Raw genomic sequence first — 8,956 nt, forward strand, 5'->3', positions numbered from 1 at the left:
GATCCAACCGACCCAACAAAAGGAGGTCTTGAGCCGGCCAAGAAGGTCAAGAGGGGGTTTCGGGGGAGGAAGTGGGAGGAGGAGAAGGAGAACTAAGAAGGGACGAGGACCAAGATGAGAGAGAAATTCGAGGAATCATGGCGAAGACGTAGGATCCATGTGTCAAGCGCGATGACATGAATGAGGAAAAGAAGGCAGAGAGATTTAAGAAGTTCATGGTGGCGACGAAGAAGAAGATCAAGCTCGAAGAGAAGAGAGATGAGCTCGCGGCCAACTCAGATGATGCTAAGATGTTGACCTTGAAAACGGAGAATTTGGATCTTAATGCGGCAAAGATCGTGTAAACCTACCATCCATGGATGTTGAAGCACATGGTAGCCGAGTTGGAGGAGCCGACCGATGAGGAGTAGCTGGCTGAAGTGAAGAATTCGCCACACATAGCCGTCTATCCACACAAAAAATGACTTTTTTGCACAGACAACTGGACTAACAACTTTTGGGATCTGTTGGATGTAAAAATTTATTGAAGATCCAATGCCTTTGGTTCTGATGCATATATTTGGAACTATTTTCCGCATGCAAAAAATAGAGGAGGCTAGTCTTGGGATGGACATATGGTGCACAGGCCGTATACTTGTTTTTGGACGTGTACAAAGGTGTCCACGGACGTTTACAGTGTCGTTAGAGATACCCTTAGTCGCAGTACATATATAAATGAGTAGAATTCCTATATATTTTGTTCACATTAAGCCAGCTCGATTGATATATTAGACCCATGCACACGTACGGTATCCAATTAATGATAGATGACAAAATAGGAAATCAGATCTGGCGAATTAATCACCGAATGCCCTGCCATTCCTGGAAAATGTATATTTGGGAGAGGACTACGGAGGAGCTTATCGCTTTTGGTGGGATCATGGATCCGGTGACGGCTGGCAGGCATGTGAGTGACCGGATCTAGGATCAACCAGATGCCGACGACCTGCAGTTAGGGCGCGCCATGAGGGTGGCCAAGCTTCGAGATGTCGAGGCAACTACAGGTATGTCTTTCAATAAGAGTTGTTCAATTTTGCATTTCACCGGGAATGAAATTATCAAGAAGGAAAACGACTTAGGAGTTTCTTTGGGGTCGAATGAGAAATAGGTGGCGAAATCGGTGAATGATCTTTTAGATTTAGAAGCGGAGAGAGCTTCTGAAATAATTCAGAATCTCGCATCATTCATACCTAGGAATGACGATGACATGAAAAATTTAGGAATGACCGCTCTTGAAAACATTTGTAATAATCTCTTGCCTAATGCAGATGGCGAAGATGAGGAGGGGTCAGAGACCGCGGCCATTGTAGAGCCTCTAATGACGGAGGGTAATGTCTCGAGTTTTGCCAATCATGCATCCCCGAAGGATGATGGGGAGAAGCCCAAGAGACCCCGGAAACGGAAAATATATCCTACTTCCACGGTTCGCAGAAGTGCTAGGGTTAAGCTTAATAAAAAAATTCCATGGTGATCTATGAAAGGAATCTTTTGGAATAGCAGAGGTCTTAAAGACTTGGCTAAAAGAAGGTTCTTGGCAGAGACAATGATAAAGCAAAAATTAGATTTCATGGCTCTACTCGAAACAGGGCGGGATAATTTTACATCACAATTCCTTGGAACATTATCCAGAGGAATTGATTTTGATTGGCACTGCTTACCTCCTAGAGGAAGATCCGGTGGGATATTGCTAGGGGTTCGGTGCGAAACGCTTGAGGTAATTAATGTGTTTCGGGGTGACTTTGCGGTCAAGTTTCGGGTGAGATCAAAATTGGATGGTTTCCGATGGTCTCTTATAGCTGTATATGGGGCAGCACAACCCGAACTCAAACCATACTTTTTAGCCGACTTGGTGCGGATCTGTGGGGACGAGACTCTTCCAATCCTAGTTGGAGGAGATTTTAATATAATTCTGAGGAGAGATGAAAAGAACAATGACAACTTTGATGAACGTTGGTCTATGATGTTTAATATGATTATCGAGAGTCTTAGTTTGAGAGAAATTGAGCTCACAGGTAGACAGTATACTTGGGCCAATACATTGCCCACTCCAACATATGAGAAGTTGGATAGGGTGCTTGCTAGTGTGGAATGGGAACAAAAGTACCCATTAGTGTCGGTACATGCGATGCAGAGGGCGATCTCAGACCACACACCATTACTAGTAGACTCGGAAGAGGCTACACATATTGCGAACAAAAACGCTTTCTCTTTCGAACTAAGCTGGTTCGAGAAAGAAAACTTCATGGAGATCATCGCACGCGAATGGGCAAAGCCTGTTAGTGGACGATCAAGTATTGAGAGATGGTAAAATAAAATTAGACACCTGAGACAATTTTTACGAGGTTGGGCCAGAAACGAGAGTGAGATTTACATACAAGAAAAAGAGGGACTCACCCAATTAATAGATGTTCTAGATATAAAAGCTGAGGTCAACTTTCTTACGGTAGCTGAGCAGAGCTCGAAATCCGAAGCTGAACAACACTTACGAGCTCTTCTAAGAGAAGAGGAGCTCAAGTGGGCATTGCGTGCTAAGGTACTTGAGGTTGTCCACGGGGATGACAATACGCAATTCTTTCATATGATTGCGAATGGTAAACATATGAAGAAGAAAATAATACAGCTACAGCAGGACAAAGGGACAATTGTGGGTCATGAGAATCTGAAAGCTTATATCTTTAATTATTATAAACAACTTTTTGGGACTCCGGAAGCAAGCACGGTGTCCCTTAATGAATCTGTTATTGGAGATATCCCTCAGCTTCGGGAAGAGGAGAATGATATTTTATCTGCACCGTTTATTGAGAAAGAGGTTTTGGACGTAATTTCACAAATGAAACCGAATAAAGCACCGAGACCAGATGGGTTTCCCGCAAAATTCTATAGGAAATGTTGGCATATCATTAAGGATGACCTTATGCCTATGTTTCATGATTTTTTTAACGGTCATCTAGAACGGTTTCATCTTAACTTTGACATGATTACGCTGTTGCCAAAGAAAGAAGAGGCAGTTCGGATCGAGCAATTCATGCCTATATGATTTCTCAACGTGAGTTTTAAAATATTCACGAAAGTGGGCACCAATAGATTGACACAGATTGCTCATTCGGTGGTGCAACCGAGCCAGCCAGCTTTCATGCCTGGGAGACACATTCTTGAAGGGGTTGTCGTCTTGCATGAAAGTCCACATGAAATTCATTCGAAGAAGCTGGATGGGGTTATCTTCAAAGTGGATTTTTTAGAAGGCATATGATAAATTTAAATGCCTTTCCTTCAGCAGGCAATGCGCATGAAAGGATTTAGTGAGGCTTGGCGGAACCAAGTGGATTCTCAAGTCCAGAAGGGTAGTGTGAGAATCAAGGTTAACAATGACATCGTTCACTATTTTTAGACCCACAAGGGATTGAGTCAAGGGGATTCATTATATCCTCTCCTATTTAATATAGTGGTCGATATGTTGACCATTCTTATAGGCAGGGCCAAGCAAAACGGTCAAGCGGAGGGGTTAGTCCCTCATCTGGTTGATGGGGGAGTCTCCATTTTACAGTACGCTTAAGACACTATCCTATTCATGGATCATGACATTGCAAAAGCGCGAAATATTAAACTCATTTTATGCCTTTTCGAACAATTGTCTGGATTAAAAAGAAACTTCCACAAGAGCGAGTTGTTCTGCTTTGGAAAGGCTAAAGAAGAACAAGACGCATATAGACAATTGTTTGGGTGTGAATTAGGTTCTTTGCCTTTCAGTTATTTGGGCATACCCATTCATCACCGTAAGTTATCTAATAAAGAATGGAAGTGCATCGAAGATCGAATTGAAAAAAAGCTAGTTGTTGGAAGAGCAAGCTAATGTCATACGGAGGTCGGCTAGTGCTGATTGACTCAGTACTTACTAGTATGCCAATGTTCCTGCTTTCCTTCTTTGAGGTACCGAAAGGGGTGCGGAAAAGACTTGATTTCTTTAGATCTCGGTTCTTCTGGCAGTCAGATGAGGCCAAGAAGTAATACTGTCTTGCAAGATGGGATATCCTTTGCCGACCCAAGGACCAAGGGGGTCTTGGTATTGAGAACTTGGAAATCAAGAATAAATGTCTTATGGGTAAGGGGCTATACATGTTAGAGACAGAGCCGAGAGGTATGTGGGCACATATTCTACGCAATAAGTATTTACAGTCGTAAACGCTCACCCAAGTCACCGTGAGACCAACTGACTCTCCATTCTGGAAGGGACTCATGCGAACGAAGACTTGTTCTTTCGTAGGGTCAAATTCTTAATTGGCAATGGGATGTCAACAAGATTTTGGAAGGATACATGGTTAGGAGAGACGCCCTTAGCCATACAATATCCCACCCTATATAACATCATGCAACGTAAGGAGGATTACTTCAAACGACTCCCTTGAATATTAAGTTCAGACGTGCGTTAGTTGGTGAGCAATGGACCGCCTGGTTGCACTTGGTCCGAAGATTCATAGATGTTTAATTATCCGACCAACCTGATTCGACGCACTGGATGTTAGCTAGAAATGGGGTGTTTACGGTGAAATCTTTCTATATGGATCTGATTAATTCTGGCCCAATCTCGAGGTCGTTACATATTTGGAAGATAAGGTTCCTTTGCGTATTAAGATCTTTATGTGGTTTGTCCACAAGCAAGTGATCCTTACCAAAGATAACTTACTTAAGAGGCGGTGGGTAGGTAGTTCGCGTTGTTGTTTTTGTGATCATGATGAAACAATACAACACTTATTCATAGAGTGCCCACTCGCCAAGCTGCTTTGGAGAATGATCCATATAGCCTTTAACATTACTCCTCCAGTTGACATTGAATCGTTGTTTGGAACGTGGTTAGCTGGGGTTGAGCAGATTTCTGCGGCTCGTATTTGGATTGGAATATGTGCGCTCATGTGGGCTATATGGAGTTGCTGGAATGATATGATTTTTAACAGACAACATACTTTAACTTTCTTGCAGGTCATCTTCAGAGCGGCCGCATGGATCCGTACGTGGTCCTTACTCACTTCTATGGACTCCAGGGAGCCTTTGGTTACTGGGTGCAACCAGTGGGAGATGGTAGCGCGGGCTATATTCAACCGGTTCGAATGGCGGTTGCATAACAGGATCGGAGTCTAGGGAGCTTGCCCTTGGCATTGTCATACCGATTGGGATTTTGAGCATGTAATTTTACTTTTATTTTTTGCTCCGCTTGCGAGCTGTAATACTTATTTGTTTCTATGATACTCCGAGACTTTTTAATAAGATGGCTGCATGCATCGTCATGATGCAGAGGCCGGGGGCACACCTCCATTTCCAAAGAAAAATGAAGGCACTCCTTGTTGAGGGCAATGCAGTTGATAGGATGGTCCTCTCGGGGATGCTGCACTGGTTTCAATGTGAAATTACTCCGGCAATCAACGGGAAAGAAGCTATTGATTTGTTCCATGAGGGGAAGAAGTTTGATATTGTTTTGTTAGATAAGAACATGCCTATCATGACTGGTCCTGAGGTACTTATGCTTTCCCTTTAGATGTATCAGTGTCATGTACTTCTCTGGATAAAATGCTTTGTTTTATGTACGAGAAATGGAGTAAAATAGTAGTTATTTTTTGTTGCTTGACAGGCAGTTGTGAAGATCCGTGCTATGGGAGAAACTGAAAGATTGTTGGGATGTCAGCTGGTGATCGTGCCGTGGAGGATTTCATGAGTGCGGGGGCTGATGCCTTCATGTCCAAACCAATGAAGATTGGGGATCTTGGGTTCATGATTCAGGAGGTCATCAACAAGAAGAAGAGCGCTGTGGTCTAGCGCAATCCAGCTTGTTCAAGGGGTGGAGGAATAAAGTTCAGATCATGGATCAATGTTCTATTCGATCTGCATTGCTGTGTTGTCTGTTTTGTGTCGTTTAATTTCAAGAGTTTCATGTTAAAGGTTGGTCGTTGTTAGCAAGAAGAACATGAGAGACTACCTATGATTAGATGTGATCAACATAATATGTAGCTGTTTCAGTTTCAACCCAGTAACTTTTTGTTAATTCGTGTATGAGTGATTTCCAGCTTTGCTAACACATATCCTTACAGAAGTAATAGTTAAAGTCACGTATTTGAGATCCAGAGATACTAAGCACACTTGAACCGGAGCCTCCTGTTGCGTTGGGGTTGTAGGGTAGCTAAGGTTCCGTCTGTAAGTGTGTTGTTGGTTAATTGTTTTGTGTTTCACTTTTTTCCTCCTGTTTTTTCTACAAATTTAGAATCATGAACATTTATTAAAATTCACGAACATTTAAATACTGTAAACAGTATTAAAATCCATGTACATTTTTTCAAACTCATGAACATTTATCTGCGGATATACCAAAAGTTCACAATAAAATTAAAGTTAGTGAAGATTTTTCAGTTTAGGAACCTCCTTTAAATTTTCAGAAAGAATTATTGAAATCCATGGACATACTTTTAAGTCACTAAGATTTTTAAAAAATCCATTGTTTTTAATTCAGAACATTTTTTAAGATCCATTTTTTAATCGGTGAGCATATTTGATTTAATGATTTTTTTCAAATAAAAATATATTAGCTGGTTTTTTCCGAGCTAGCAACGGAGCAAGCGAAAAAAGCTAAATAAGCAAGTGGAAAAGGGAGCCAAGTTGAGCAAGCCAGAGGTTCACCGAATGGCCTATGTGAGCGGTATAGCAGCAATTCCACGGTTTTAACGTGGAATAGGAGCTCCCAATGCACACGTAGGTACTGCCGCCTCCTCCAAAAACGCTAGGGTTCCTCTGTCTCCCGCAAGTGCCGCCGCTAGTCTGCCTCGTCTCTGATGGCCCTAGGGCCATGGAGACGCAGTGGATCCTGGGCCTTGCCGGCGGGAGGGCTTCATTTTTAGATGTTTCTTTTGATTTTGTTAGGGTTTGTGTCCTGCTGAGAAAGACGAGACAGAGTCAGCTCACTAAAGATGGAATAGGATTCTCCCCGTCTAGCCCCTGTTTTGGTGGTGCGTCTAGCATCATTGGAGGGCACGTGGAGGCGTGTTTCTAGCTGGTCTTGCAGAATTCGGTCGGTGGTTGCCTTTGATGGATCTAATCGGATCCGGTCTTCATTCATCTACGTTTGTGTGTCTTCAGGTTAGATTCTTACGATCTACGAATCTTTTCATCGGTGGCAGTTGTTGTTCTGGTGTGTTGGTCTCATGGGGCCTTAGTACGATGACTTCCCTACTGTGTACTAGAACAAGTTTTGCCTAGCTCCGGCGAGGGAGGGGTGATGACGGCGGCGCCTTTGCCTCGCTTCGGTGCTTGTAATCGTCGCTAGGTGGTCTAAGGATCTGGATATAACTTTTTATTATTTATGGTGTTTGTTGCACTACAATGATTGAAGATGAATAGATTGAAAGTTTTCCCGCTCAAAAAAAAAAAGAATAGGAGCTCCCAAGGGGCTCACACAACCACTAACAACTGACACTGAGGCTGAAACGTATAAAGACACCACAACCATGCATCGAACACCACTCATCTCTTGGAGAGTACTCGCTTTTCATCGGGGACAGCTACCCCATTGTGAAGCGGATGCCACCTTCCGTGCACGACACGAAAGGCCTGCTGTTCATGAAGCATGATTGTGTCTTCATTGCGCACCGCCGGATGAACGACATGCTGGGACACGCTATCCCTGATTTATGCCGCTTCAGCTTGGATGAGTCTCCATCATGTGGAACCGGACTAGAAAGCTGTGACAATGATTCCCGTTGCCCACCGCTATGGATCGTGCCATCCATGAAGAACACCTGGGACTGTAACCTGGAGGAGGACATGCATGTAGCCCATCTATAACGTGTAAGTGGAGTACGGTAATTGTGAGCGGTAGTGCTGTGAATATATGTAGACTAGTCATGCACAAATTTATCACATGAATTGGAGATGAACTTGTGTGGCATACTGGCATTTGTCCTTTAGAATTTATTACTAGTAAATGTGTTATGTGTACGTGCAACTTGTGTGGTTGTTGCATGGGCTCCAACACGCTCTTTGAGAAAAAAAGGTGGCACAGCTTTGGATATACGTGACGTGGCGGCATCATACAGTAGCATCGTTCGCTATAGTTGTAGTACACTCCTACTAGGACGACAACTCCTATAAAACCTTGCGCTTGGCTCTTTGCCTCTTCGGGAGGTTCAACAGTTCATACTCGTGTGAACCTTGCACTTGCCTCTTCGCCTCTTCGGAAGGTCCAACAATGATGATACTACAGTACAATATGCGTCTGGCAATCTGACACCGATTAAACTGCTGCACGTCCACCGCGAGGGCGAGGGTGAGGGCAAGGGAGAGGAAGAGGGAGATGTCGGTGTAGTCAAAACCCTCTCCTCGTCATGCGAACCACCGCGCGCGTGGACGAGGGAGAGGCGTAGTAAGCAAGCTTCTCCTCGTTCGGCGAGTTGACGGGACACATCACAGTAGTACTAGTACTAGTAGTAGTCCATACTGCGTCCTTTCCGATTAATATGGCTTAATTTGAAAAGAGAAAATACACTGGCGGTCAACGTATGTAACAATACGCTCTTTACGGTCACTATATATAGTTTTGCGTCGATTATACGATCACTAGCTCATGGTAGAGCACCGTATTGCACCCTACTGACGGGCCACATAGTCGACGTGGCACTTTGTTGACTGGTTAAATTGTCACCTGGTTTCTGAGTCCCACCTGTCAGTTGGCGGAGCAAAGAAATCAGTTAAACAAAACTTTACGCAGGCGCCACACGAGTCCAACCCTTGCGCCCGAACTGTCCTGGCTATGTATGTGAGTGCATGCACGTGTCCTCCCTGGGCCTTCCAACAAAGAGTGTACATCGGGTATAAAACAAAGAGTGTAGTAGTACATGATGTACATCTACACTTCCAATGCATTTAGCCTTTAATCTAAATC

At 43.6% G+C, this 8,956-nt stretch overlaps 1 pseudogene; it reads left to right on the forward strand.

The window, feature by feature from the left end:
• The first annotated feature begins 1,003 nt into the window (after positions 1-1,003).
• LOC119360439 lies at positions 1,004-5,844 on the forward strand (annotated as a pseudogene).
• Positions 5,845-8,956: the final 3,112 nt, after the last annotated feature.

The sequence above is a fragment of the Triticum dicoccoides genome, chromosome 2B (assembly GCF_002162155.2).
Source record: "Triticum dicoccoides isolate Atlit2015 ecotype Zavitan chromosome 2B, WEW_v2.0, whole genome shotgun sequence".
NCBI classification, from domain to species: domain Eukaryota; kingdom Viridiplantae; phylum Streptophyta; class Magnoliopsida; order Poales; family Poaceae; genus Triticum; species Triticum dicoccoides.